This window comes from Chanodichthys erythropterus, chromosome 12, assembly GCF_024489055.1.
Source record: "Chanodichthys erythropterus isolate Z2021 chromosome 12, ASM2448905v1, whole genome shotgun sequence".
Classification (NCBI taxonomy): domain Eukaryota; kingdom Metazoa; phylum Chordata; class Actinopteri; order Cypriniformes; family Xenocyprididae; genus Chanodichthys; species Chanodichthys erythropterus.
The window spans coordinates 25347982-25361722 of NC_090232.1; the positions used below are offsets into that span (position 1 = coordinate 25347982).

A 13741-nucleotide genomic window follows, 5' to 3' on the forward strand; every position below is an offset into this window, starting at 1 on the left:
TTTTTTTTGTGTTCAGTCTTGTTTTGTCATTTTCCCATTTACAAGCTCTCAAAATAGATAAAGTTCAGTGAGAACGTTAACATTTTTATGTCTAAATATTCCAGTCTCCACCCTTAGACTGACCATCCAATTAGCTTGTGATCATGATCTGTTCTGCTGGGGATTTCTGAAGCCTGCCGCCTGCACCATGGATTAGTGTTTTCCTCTGAAACCTAATTACATTATCATGGTGACACAGATTCCATATAAATATGTATAAGACAAGTCTCAGGTTTGAAAAAGTTTGAAAAGTAAAAAAAAAACATACAATAGATAACAGTGGAGGAGGCCAAGGGAAAATCCAAAGTGAAGCCATTTTAAACAAATCTTGCTAATTCACTTTGGTTCTATCTGACAATGGGTAATCACAATCAGCTTTTATTAATATTTAGAATTGTTAATCCACACCATAACTGTTATTATCATCATTACCCTCTAAACTCTGCCTTCAGGGACAGCCAATAATATGCATGTGTTTAAAGAGGACAGTTAAAATGGACATAACTTCCTTGATAGAACAAGCTTCTAATTCGCTGGTTATTTTCTTTACTGTAAAGCTGCGTTTGGCATACTTAACATCAGGATTTTAGCATGTGTCCTTGTAAGTGGATTGGTGTTAAGTCATTTACACTTAATACTGTATTAATCTCTTGGGAATGACACTGGTTGGAAGCGAGGGACTAGAAGATTCTTTGTTTGTGTCCATTTCATGTCACAGTTACATCACAAGCAGATAGATCTGCAAGTCCCCCTCACTCTCTCATTAAGCCCCCCCCCCCCCCCCCCTCCATAGTATCCATTCTCTCCAAGATCCTAATCAAAAATGAAAACAGCTTTGGGGTACATGTTAGATCTTTAGCCAATCAGATATATAATGTTATATTGGAGGTTAAAAAAAGCATTCAGGTCCTGGTAAAGACAAGAAATGCCAAAGGGTGATGCTTAAATAAAGTGCAAATTCAGGCATGCCACACAATCTGTCAATAGCTGTCTGGGCAGAGTATATTAATGGCTTCGTCCTCAGGGCTTCTGTTACATAACTTTACCTAGTACATTCACTGAATAGCCTTCTCTGTTGAACAAGGCCTAAGTGGGCATTGTTTTAGAAGCTGCTGTTTGGCTTGTAATTGGGTCAGAATTTTTATAATTTATTTATAGAATGCAACAATCCCATAGACGGGGAAATTATTTTTACTAATAACTTATCAACTTTTAAAGACTGACCTACTGTTAGCTCAGAGGTTGCTAATCGATGTATATGCTTTTGTTACATTATGATTCTGCGAAGAAATCTCCACCAATCAGAGAACTGAAACAAGCAAAGAAAGAACACTTTAGCGCCCACCCACTCCCATGAAGCACTGCGAATGACATAATAGAGTCTGGCTGCATCCTAAATCGGATAGGCTACTAAAGTAGTTTGTGACTGCTGAAAAATATTTTAAAGTACGAATGTGTTGTCATTGTCATGTGACCTACCAGCCCTAGTTGTGTCAGTTCACTGCCATTCACAAATCCTCTCCTATGGCCTCATGGGAGTGGTAAAATGTCCATCAGATGAGCACTTCAGAATCTTGCCGGAAGTTGTAACTCATCCGCCTTCTGTTTTATGAATACTGAATTCAGAAATACTACTCTGTTCACAAACATTATTACATTATTATGTATTATAGGGCAGTTTGCTTACTATAGTATAGAGCAGTTTGCAATAAAAATAAAATACATTGCGCGAGACAATCCTCTTTTGCGTTTTAAAACGCATCGTTGTCACACCCGAATCAAGTGTCACAGGCGCGCAGCGGACACGCACGCAGGAATAGAACCAGGACAGTGTGCGTAGCGTCTGGGTATGCACGTGCATATGGCTGGATTGGTGGCCCGCTATTACAGGCTTAACACTAAGGTATACTTCGGGCGTTCGCATCGCGTAATTTTCGTCATCAAGAGGGTTCGCAGACGTCCGCGCTCCCCGTCCGCGTGCAGCCCAATTTTTGTGATGGCACGGGACCGTGTGTGTACAGTACAACAGCCCATGCGAAAGTGAATTGAGTGCTTGACAACAAAAGTCCACTATATAGTGCGCAGTGCACACGCCGAACGCATCTTTCCGCAGCCAAAGACTTTTAGCACGCGCGTCTGTGCGCGAGACAGAAGCCGTGTGCATGTTCATAAAAATGAAGCATAATAGAAATAATGTTGTCAATAACTTGCTAAAGCTTATCTATGCTGTTACTACTAAAATCATTAGAATAAATGGACAAAGAAAGGGTCCATACAATGTCTAACGATGATCTATTGCATTTGACCGTCATTTTTAAGGTGGGTTTCTGAAACTTATGCATGCAGTAATGTTAGTACAGAATTTTAAATGAGTCATATTGTTTTCTGAGAGAAAAAAAAAAAAAAAAACGGCCACATCTGCACATTTTAAGATACTGCAATAACTCACACTCGTTGGGGTGGATACTTTTTATTGAACGAAATAAAATGCACATAAAACGTGATGGAAACATATTTAGAGAAGAAACTAAGAGTTCATTTGCAAAAACCGATAAACGCCATTTTTAAAAAAAAAATGAACTAAGTGCTGTGCATTATTCTCCATATATAGCACGTTCTGTACCCTAAATCCATTTTGTCAGAAGAGCCGGTTTTGCCCACTTTCAGGCATCGCAAGTTCACGTTTTACAGCAGAAGCCGACAAGCGCCCTTGTTTGTGTACAGACAGAAACCAATAAGTCCGTTTTAGCGAATCAGCGCGCAGTATTCAGGTCAGGTGACAAGGCTTCTAGTCACTTCAAAAAGACGCGCTAGCTGAGGGAAGTTTTATCAAAGCTCACTAAAAGTGATCGAGGATTTATGATTTCGACTCCTGTAAGTCCTTGTACACCATACACGACTTACATGCTGAAAAATTGGTTGTCCTTTTGCTTGTGTGTGTGTGCGCGCACGTGCGTGTGTGGATTAGTGCGTGTGTGTGTACTTGTGTGCCGATCTGTGTGTGTGTGTGTCGATCTGTGTGTGTGTTTGAGAGAGAGAGAGAGAGAGAGAGAGAGAGAGAGAGAGAGCGTGCGCGCGCGCGCGCGTGTGTGTGTGTGTATGTGTGTGCCGATCTGTTTGTGTGTGTGTGTGTGTGTGTGCGCGCGTGGGTGGGTGGGTGTGTGTGTGTGCGTTTGTGTGCACATGTGTGTTTGAGAGTGTTTTAAATGCAATTACTTGGGTTTTGTTTAACTATGAAACATGAAATGTGGAGTTATCCGCTTTTGCCAAAAAACGACTGATGGAGTTATCTGCTTTTGCTAAAAAACAAACTTTTAATATATATATAAAACATACTTTCAATGAATTTAATTTTTTAATTTACCTATATTTTTTAGAGTTATCATTACTTAATCAAAACAGCCCAACTGCAGTTTGATTGTTATTAATTGGAATGCACAATAAAAAAAAACATGATTTGTGAGAATTCATAAAAATGGAGTTATCTGTTTTTGCAAATAAACTCTTCATTTATTAGGTATAAAACGTGCATTCAAAAAGTCTGTGACAGAATAATTAACTAATCTTCAGACACATCGCATCTGAAATGATGATATGACCGTTCTGAAATTCCAAAGCCAGAGTCGGTCGAATTTAAACTTGGACTTGTTAAAAAGCCTTTTTTAAAATTAAAATTTTATTTTTTACATTTTTAGATCAGCAATGCAAAGTCGATGATGGAGGAGCGCATATGAGCCTAATGTTGTTGTCAATCCATCCTAGAAATGTTTTTACCATTTTTGTCTGCATGTTTTAAATTGATATCTTATTCATATTAAAATCTTCATTCGCATAAGACGCGCGATTATGGATGTCGAGTTCGTTTTGTTTGCGTTCGTTAGCCCAGGGCCCCGCGAAGGCTTAACGCGGCACTATACTTCACACAGCTCTAGTGGGTTAATAAGGGCCTTCTGAAGCAAAGCGATGCGTTTCTGCCAGACTGCCTTCCGTAGTCAACTTAGAAAGGAAGCATAATGCCACGTGGCAAACAAGCAAACAAACAAGGAAACGTCAACAAACAAGGGACGTCCCCCGGACGTTGTGAACGTCCGTTAAGGTCCGCGTTTGGTCCGCTTTGTAACGTTCGCTGGCGGATATATAAGGAGATTGTGTGTTTTTTTTTTTTTTTTTTTTTAAATCAGGTTAGTTAAAAGTGATTGAATTATGCTAATTTATTATGCATGTATTTGCTATAACAATGGAAATATTTGAAAAACAGTTATAAACAAGTAATGCAATCCTTTACATCTTAATTCTTGAGTTTAGCAGAATTCAATGAATGTAAAAGTATTATCATGTCACGTATGACACATTTTATTTAATGAGACAGACAAAAAACAGTAACAACAGTGACACAATGAATCACCAGTGACAGATACATAGGACCAAAGATAGCCTACTTATTCTTCAACTATAATCAAGGAGAGGAGACTAAATTTTTTACATTTTTTATACAATCAAAGACTTTTCATTGACACTTAGTGAAAGCAGTCAGTAAAAGATCATAAACAACATTTTAAAAATGTCTGTAATATACGCTGTCCATAAAGTCGCTGCTTCTCAGTTTAGCCAAATACCCTCAATTTAGCCATATCTGACCAAAGGAGTATTAACAATAGGAAAAAAAAGTTAGAATCACATTATTTAGTGCTATTTTATGCAAAATAAGTAAATAAATAGCTTTGAATAAAGATTTTTTTTTCTATAAACAACACCAGTGACAGTAACACCAGTGACATTTTTCATGAAAAATGCATTTTATGGCTGCTGCAAGGTATCAATCCACATGTTGTCAATCATGATATATTCACTAAATTAAGTAGTTTAATCCATTTGTATTCTAGTTTTTTAAAATTAACCAATAATAAAGTAGGTCACACCAGTGACTTCAACTAAAAGCTTCATATGAAATTATGATTTTCTAATTAAAATTTCTGATAACTGAAAAGAGATAGTGGACTTTCCTTGTGTCTTTCTTCATGGATCTTCAGGAAATAGGAAGAAGGTAGTCAATTGATGTCAACAGTGTGATTTTTATTTCAAAATAAGAGATTTTTGTTAAAGGTAACACCAGTGACACAACACCAGGTTTTTTTTATATATATTTTATAATATTTATTCAGCATTTGTTTTTTTTTATGTCATTTACATAATATATTTGACAGTTATGCATATTATTGTATTTAAACCCTGTTTCTGAGCTCAAAATAAAGCAATTTCCCACATGACTGTGGGGACGAGCACTTCTGTGCTGTTTGGAATTTTTATAATTAAAAAACAAATACTGCCACATTGATGCGCAAGAAGGTTTAATTGTTCAAATATTGTTTCATATTAAAATAAAAAAAATAAAAAATGTTTTCAGTATAAAAAAAAGTGTTTTCAAGTGTAATATTTCTGTAAAGGGACAGAAAAGTTGTCTTTTCTGTAGATTGACCCATTCATTGTAAAATGAAGCAGTAACTTCAACCTACTACTAACTAATTAAAGATGTCATCAGATCATGTGTGCTTTCAGCAGTTATCATTTTAAACATTAAAATCATGATGCCCCCCAATAGTAGGTTACTGAATATAAGATGTGGGATAATATAAGAATGGGACATAAAATAATGTTAATGACTTCAACTGATGAATGCAGCCGAAGAAAAGATGAAGAATGGAAAAGCACTTTGCTGGCAAAGAAATTGGAAAATAACACAGGTAAGACAATTCCTATACCCATAAATACCTGTCAAACATGGTTTTATTAAAGAAAAGTTATTTAAAAAAAATTACTTTAATTTTTACACATAAGAAAGGTATAGCATGTGGCAAAAAGTGTAATATAGCCACACTGTGAGATACAAGCAAGTGACGATCGAGTGACGTCATTCTTTAGGTTACGCGCATGTAGCCATGGCAGCGCTCGGCTGCGTCGACAGTTAACGGTCCTGCCGGTGATTTTCTCAGATGAGGCCTTGAGTTTTCTCTTTCGACGGTCGAAAAGGTATTTTAAATTTTAGTTTAGCAGACATTAGCTACCATAACCACTGTTTATCTTGTAAAGTTTAAATTATATGATTACATTTACAAACGTTTGCTGAAGTTGTCCGTCGCGGCTGACCGTTACGGCCTATCTTCAAATGTACGCTAATCTTGGTCTCACGATCCAAATCGTCTGTAACAAATGTTTCTTAATAGACAAACGATACCTGAAACATTATTGAATGTGTTCATTTTGTCGTTTTAGGTTAAGCCATCGAAAAAACTGCCATCGGACTACCACAGCTGACGAGAGACGCGCGTGCACAACTGCATAACACCGGGTGTGTCTCATACGTTCTGAAAAGTGAAGCCACGGGCTCTTTGATCGCCCCCTGGAGGCTGGATGCAGTACAGGTCATAAACCCCGCCCTCTCAATGCAGTCGAATGAGACTTCAGTGAAAACTTAAAAATAAATTCTGCTTCAAATAAAACTTTATGAAAAATGGTTTTGGTCATTTAAGGTAGTTGTTATCACACTGATATATATTCAATTGTTCGTTTTTGTGATGATTTAGATTTTAGCTAGCAATTTGATGCTATAAAAACGGGGCGTGTCGTCATGATTCGAACTTGATTGACAGCTCAGCTTGTCTGAGGACTGTCGGAGCTTCGAGGGGAGATTGAAGATGTATTAACTAACTGTTAATTTTCGATTTCTTTGTTATTTAACACCAACAAAATGAGTTGTTCAGCAGTAAACTGTACTAACCGACCTACAGGATCTGACGGATCACTGAACCTTTTTCTGTAACATTAAATATGGGTGTTATAAGCTAATTAATAAATGTTATTAGTTAAGATAACACACCTAATGTTAACAATGTCGGGAAAAAGCAGGTGATCGTTATCTGGCAGTTACTCATTATTTTTATGGGTATAAAATAATAATTAGCAGGACAAAACTAATGATAGCTTACTCTAATTACAGCAATCGATCTCCTGTAACATTAGTTGAACTTGATTTAAAATAGCAGGACCGTTTCTGACGATTTAGAGTTGTTTCTAGTGGCATATTATATTGATTTTATCTACTGAATTTGCTGTTTTAAAAGTATTATTGCTCTAGAAATAGAATAGCCTATTATTTTATAGGTAGAATTTTAAATTGTATATAATTTTTATAGTCTATTTAAAATACATGAATGATGACGCAGTCGTCTGGGCGGAAGTTTGATATCGCGACTCCGCCTCCGGCTCCACTGACGGTTCCTTCTGCGCATGCCCAGGCTCCAAACTTACGTATTGCGTAACATGTCAGCGCCCATTCGGTCGGCCATTTTGGCTTCAGTTCATTACAATGGAAGGAAGCGACGTCGCGTCGTCCATCTTTTTTTACAGTCTATGCATAACACACACACACACACACACACACACACACACGGAAAGAGCACAACAATTATGAAACTGCTCATTTATTATAAATAAATAAATGTATTTTTCTCCTTACAACGTGTTTGTGTTCTTTTGTTAACCTAGAAGTAAAATAAAAAACAATAAGAGGACTTAATCGAAACGTCCCGAATGGCCGCTGAACGTCCTGTGAACGTCCCCGTGAACGTCCGGAGGACGTCTTTGCGGACGTCCCCGGGACAGCCAGAGGACCCTACACATGGACGTTCGGGGGACGTTCGCAGAGGCCATTCAGGGGACGTCCTGGGGACCTTTTTTTGTTAGCTGGGACGTCAGTAACGTTTGAATACGGAAGGCGTAGGAGTAGTGTAATGCTGCGTTCACACCGAACGCGTCTGGGGCGTCAAATTCGCGCCAGACGCGTTTAGTTGGACGATTGAACATTTTGAAGTCAGACGCTTCAGACGCGCGTAAAATTCGCTCAATTCGCGCGTCTAAACAAAGTGTGTTCAGACGCGAATTCGCGTCATGGGAGGGGCTTTCATCTCTTTCTGCACAGATCGAGATAGGACTAACTGCAGAACCACAGAACCATACGTCATGACAGTCTGAGGACGACAGTGCCAGACTAACAGCCTGAGGGCGGAAGTGGGCGGAGCCAATTTATCTCCGTAGGCATCGCTCCATTTGGAGCATTTTAAAGTTTAAAACCATGTTAATGTGAAATATTGTATTAAAACGATCTAACTGAAATTATAGATATAGATTCACATTGTGTTAATAGCTTAATCATATACACAATCACGTTAAGATATATATATATAGCCTATGTGTGTATTAAAATCCCCTTGTAACCTTTTAATATTTTAAAAGTTCATAAATTTGTTTTATGTCTTAAATGATTAACTGAATATAAATTGAACACAACAAAGCTTAAACACTAAAATCGATAAACATTTATTAATTTGTCATAAAATATTTTACTTAAGCATTTCAGAATGAATCATTGTTTTTCATAATATATAATACGCATTACACGGTTGTACACTAGAATGCATGAATTAAACACATTCAGATCCATCAAACCCAAAAACAAAAGATATTTATTTAATTTTAATAAAATGTACTAAAATGTAAGAGCAAAAGCATTATATAGCCACTAGCTGTGCTTTGCTCTAAAAAAATACAAAATCAAACTAAATTGAGTGTAGATTGAACAGCAGGTACATGATGACAAATTAAATCTAAAAAAATAAACTTTTTTTGTAAAATGTCCATATCATCCTTAATTTGAAAGCAAAACACTAAAGGCTCTTTGGCCAGTTGTCTGTCATCATCTGTTTCAGCCTGTGAAAGTTCTTGTTCCTGGTCTTTTTCTTTCAATATCAGAAAGCACAGCTCTTCCACTAAACCCGTAAAGACCTTTGATTGTTGTGCAGCGCAGAAGTCTTCTGTGATCCGTGGTTCCTTCATGAGAGAAGGGTATAAACAAATGGGATGAGATGTTAAAAGTGTATTTAACAACACTTTGTGTTGTAGTCAGGATGCAGCACAGCATGTATAATAAAGTTTTGACATTCTGTTTTTCTCATGTTTATATATTGAAGACTTAAATCATACTCTGTCACCAATGAAATTAATCAGTTATGTTCAGTATAATTTTTTTTTTTTTTTTTTTTTTAAAAGGCAAGCAATTCACATGGCTTTTCACGCTACATTTAACCCCGGGTTATCGTCGTCCTAAACACCACTTTTAACCGTGGGTAAAGTAACGCTCCACATATTGCTTGTATATTTACATGCTTTTGACAGTCACAGAAACACTGTGCATTGTATATAAATAGAAAATTCAGCATTGGAAAGAAAAAAAAAAAAAAACAAATGCTGACAGAAAATGCAACAATTGCAGAGCAGAAAATACTGTTTAATTCTTTTATAGTCTGAAATGTTCATTCAGGATAAACTTGATCTATATGTAATGAGGAAGTTGACTATATGTAATGAGGATGTGCAATGCCTAAGCATTTATGAAAACATATTGTGTGCTTTGTTCATCCAATCAGTGACACTGACACTGCAAATAAGGATGTTAACCAGGGTTTAGTAATGTACAGTGCATATGAATACTCAGGATTAATTGTTAACCTCAGGTAAATGATGATCAGTGTGAAACGTGAATCAAGATAACCCAGGATTCTGTTTACCTGGGGTTAACAATCACCCAGGGTTAACTATTTAAAGTATGAAAAGCCCTCATATATGTTTTTCATTCTAATGAAAAGAGAAGTTCATACATTTTTAAAAACTTTTAACTTTTCCTTTTTTTTTGCTTACCATTAACATGAAGATCCCACACAGCCGGTCAACTGTTTCTAAAACAATAGAATATTATTAAGTTATTCCTGAAAAGATGTGACAGATATAACACACCATCTGTATAAGTAGCTTATGTGTTTATGAAAGTCTTATAAAACTAACCTTGTTTTTGATCAGCTTCTCTTGTTCTGGGGTGATTCTGCTTGTCAATTTACTGCATTGCAAAATCAAAGAAAAACTTAGATATATAACCATAAAAATTGCATAAAAGAAACAAGTTTCATTCTTCTAAAGTCAAAATTACTACTTACTTCATTGCAAAAACAACATTTTAAATTCAGAATACAAAAGAAACGTTCATACCTCCATGAACGACAGTTTTTTTTAAGTGAATTTGAAGCTGTGCATTCAACCTGTGCCGTCTGGTCGGTTTAAGAGCACTGGGCAGTGGAAGTTGTTGCAGCACGTTTTGCATCGCTGTAAATGAAGTAAAGCGGAGCATCTCCCGATACTAATATGCCTCTAAAATCCACAAAAACACTGATCAGTATTGTAAAATGTAACCAATTAAATAAAATACAGTACCAACAACAAGTAAAATAACAAACCATGAATATGTAAACACCCAGGTGAAAAAATACTATAGTAAATACTATAGTGTTTTTGAACCATACTGTATTTACAACACTAATGAATGCTACATAATACTATAATATTAACTATAGTGAACTGATAAACTAGTATAAATAGTATACTTTAGTTTTTACTACAGTAAACTGTAGTGTATATTGTAGTATAATATACCCTAAAATTGTAGAAAACTTAGTACAATATTGGGTAAAGTAATTTGTTTATATTATTATAGCTGCCATATTATCACAGCAACTATAGAATTACCACAATAAATTAATTCAAGTATTTATAGTACTATAGTATGGTTCAAAAACACTATAGTATTTACTATAAATGACTATAGTATTTATTCACCTGGGCGCAAGCAACGTGAGACGATTTGTAAAATATCAAAAGACGTGATAAAGTGACTTTGAAGCCCATTTACAAAATATCTGAGTCATGTTAAGTGTTAACGATCGAATAAATACACAACACATAAACGTGATCGATTAAAAGCACAACACAAAGAAACTTTTTACCGTGTTCGCTTCTTCCGCCATGATTGTTTGCTTGTTTGTCGTCAACTCCGCCCACATCCAACGTGAGACTATTACTCCGCCCACTTCCGCCCTCAGGCTGTTAGTCTGGCGCTGTCGTCCTCAGACTGTCATGACGTATGGTTCTGCGGTTCTGCAGTTGGTTATTATTGCACAGATCCTCTGAATAAACACATAATCTCGTCAGTTGGAAACCTGTAGCGGCAATTTAACTCGGTTATGCTGGCCGACTTTTGCTAGTTAGAAGGTGGGCTAGTATCAACGGCTAAAATCATGCAAAAAGTTTTACAACTAACCATATTGTCCGATTTCTTCGCTTATTCTCTTCCAGCCAAGGTCCTTTTTATTCCTGTCTCGATAAAAATATAATGACACATAGAGCTCAGGGTGGCCACACACAGCGACATCTTTGTTCTGGTCTCCGGCATCACTGATCACATCATAAACACTACCAAAGCAGAGTCCCTGATTGGTTAACGCGCCGCGAATTTACGCCAAAGTTCAGATTTTTCAACTCGGGCGTTTGGGCGTCAGACGCTCAATTCGCGCGTCAGCCGCGTGAACGCTCGATTTGCGCCGCGCTAGACGCATGATTCGCGCCGCAGGACCTCTAGACGCGCGTTTGCATTGACTTGTAAACATGTAAATCAGACGCCTCAGACGCCCCAGACGCGTTCGGTGTGAACGCAGCATAAGTGATCCGGACCGTTAGACTCGGATGTATGTCACAATATGAAGGAAAAGATTTGTCACTATTTCAATTCTTAGCAACTTTAAATATGCAAAATTGTCATTTCCCCCCTTTGTCTGGCCTGCCTTCAAATATCAACTCATCACTAGTGAAGCTATAGGATTGTGCATGTCCTTGGGGTGACACATCAGCCAGTGATTGTTGTCATGACATCATTGACATCTGCAGCTTCATAGTGTGTACATTTAATACCACATGTCAGCCAAGCAACTGACATTGCCAGGAACAGGAGTGCTGCAGAGTGCTTTCAGGTATCATACTGTAGTGATGTGTGAGGGAAAAAATTAAGGATTATTGCTGATATATCACAAGCAGAGTGTTCTTTCTTAAGTTATGCCAGTGTAACATAAATCAGTGCAGCAGCTGTGGAATGGACAATGATATATAGATTCAACTGATGTACTGACTCTAGGAATACTAATCAATAATGTTGCTTTAGCAGAATCAAAGCCATTACTGTGGTGAGAGACTGACCAATTATGGAGCCTCGAAACTTCAGGCCAAGAGTGTGTGTGGGCAATCCAGTGCATGTCTGTCTCTCTCATTCCCACCCCATTACCAGCAGCTTCATCACTGCATCTCCTCAAGATTATCAGTAAAAGCACTTGTTAGTTCTCAGAACCCCATCAGAAGTCTGGAGTCAGCAGCTATAATGACATTTACTTGAACTACAATTTAGCTTTGTAGTGCAACTCATGTGTGAGAGAGTGTGTATGTGGAAAAGGAAGCATAATGCCACGTCAGTAACGTTTGAATACGGAAGGCGTAGGAGTAGTGTAAGTGAGGTCCACGGAAGTTGACCACGGAAGGCGGTCTGCAGGAAGCTAGATATTTTACTTTATAACTTGTTAAATATGGATATTTTTCTTGCACAAACTCATCGCTTTGCTTCAGAGGGCCTTTATTAACCCTCCGGAGCCGTGAGAAGTACACGTTTATGATGGATGGAAGCACTTTCTTCAGCTTCATACTCGTTGTTTCACTGCCATTATAAGGCTTGGATGCATCAGGATATTTATTAATATAATTCCGATTGTGTTCATCAGAAAGAAGAAAGCCATGTACACCTAGGATGGCTTGAGGGTGAGTAAAGCTTAGGGTAATTTTCATTTTAAAGTGAACTAATCCTTTAAGTACACTGTCTTGTACCTTTGTCTTTTTGTCTGATATTCAAATACTGTTCTGCTTCAAATCAATGTTGTGATTCACCTCATAGCTGGTTGGTTTGGTTCATGACCTGTAACTCTTGTAACAATGACTTTTTAAAAGTCCTTATGGAGAAAAAATACTTCTGCTGAAAAAGTGAACAGGCACTATTGCACTCTTGCAGAAGAATAACAGTGTACTATATAGTGCCAAAGTGAATGTTATGAAATGTATGGTTAACTTAAACTGTAAATATCTGAATATCATCAGGCCTGATAGTCCTTTGATATGGAATGCAGTATCAAGCCTCCTCTCTCCCAACTGTCTGCCTTAATGTTACTGACATCTGTTGAGGCACAGCCTCAAAGCTGCCCCACTGTGTGACCTCAGCAGAAAGCTACAGCCTGGCTGGCCCATTGATCGTTCCGGTGTGTCTCGACTAAAGCCAATGGGAGGCCATTTAGCTTTTCACAAGCCGTTGCACATAGAATTGTGGTTCAGTGATCTTTCATGTCTCAGTGCTTTGCTCAGACAGACAAATGAAGTTGAGCCTTTGGGATGCTGGCTACTAATAAAGAGTGCATTGGAGAAGGACCTCAGAAGGGAATGTTTTAACCCTTCAGATGTCATATTATTTTAAATTAGCAGATTCAACAGTTCCATAGTAGACAAAAAAGACTGTGTAGGTGGGAAATAGATAAATAATTCTTATTAATTAGAATAAAGTAACTAACAAAAGTGTCAAGTCATAATGAAATCTTTTCACAATACACATTGTTTCAAAGTAGTTTTACAGAAAAATCATTATGTTAATGTTTAAAATTTCTTAATGTAATATAGTATATATAGTAATATAAATTCTATAATAATATTGTAATATAATTGTAATAATATAATTTCT

The 13741-nt window shown here is 37.1% G+C and overlaps 1 long non-coding RNA gene across 1 annotated transcript; it reads right to left on the minus strand.

The window, feature by feature from the left end:
- Window positions 1–8115: 8115 nt before the first annotated feature.
- On the minus strand, window positions 8116–11080 carry LOC137032646 (uncharacterized). Its single transcript, XR_010896733.1, has 5 exons — window positions 10926–11080; window positions 10135–10293; window positions 9934–9985; window positions 9790–9827; window positions 8116–8922 (listed from the first exon to the last, which is right to left on the minus strand). It is a non-coding gene; the product is annotated as an uncharacterized lncRNA (long non-coding RNA).
- Window positions 11081–13741: the final 2661 nt, after the last annotated feature.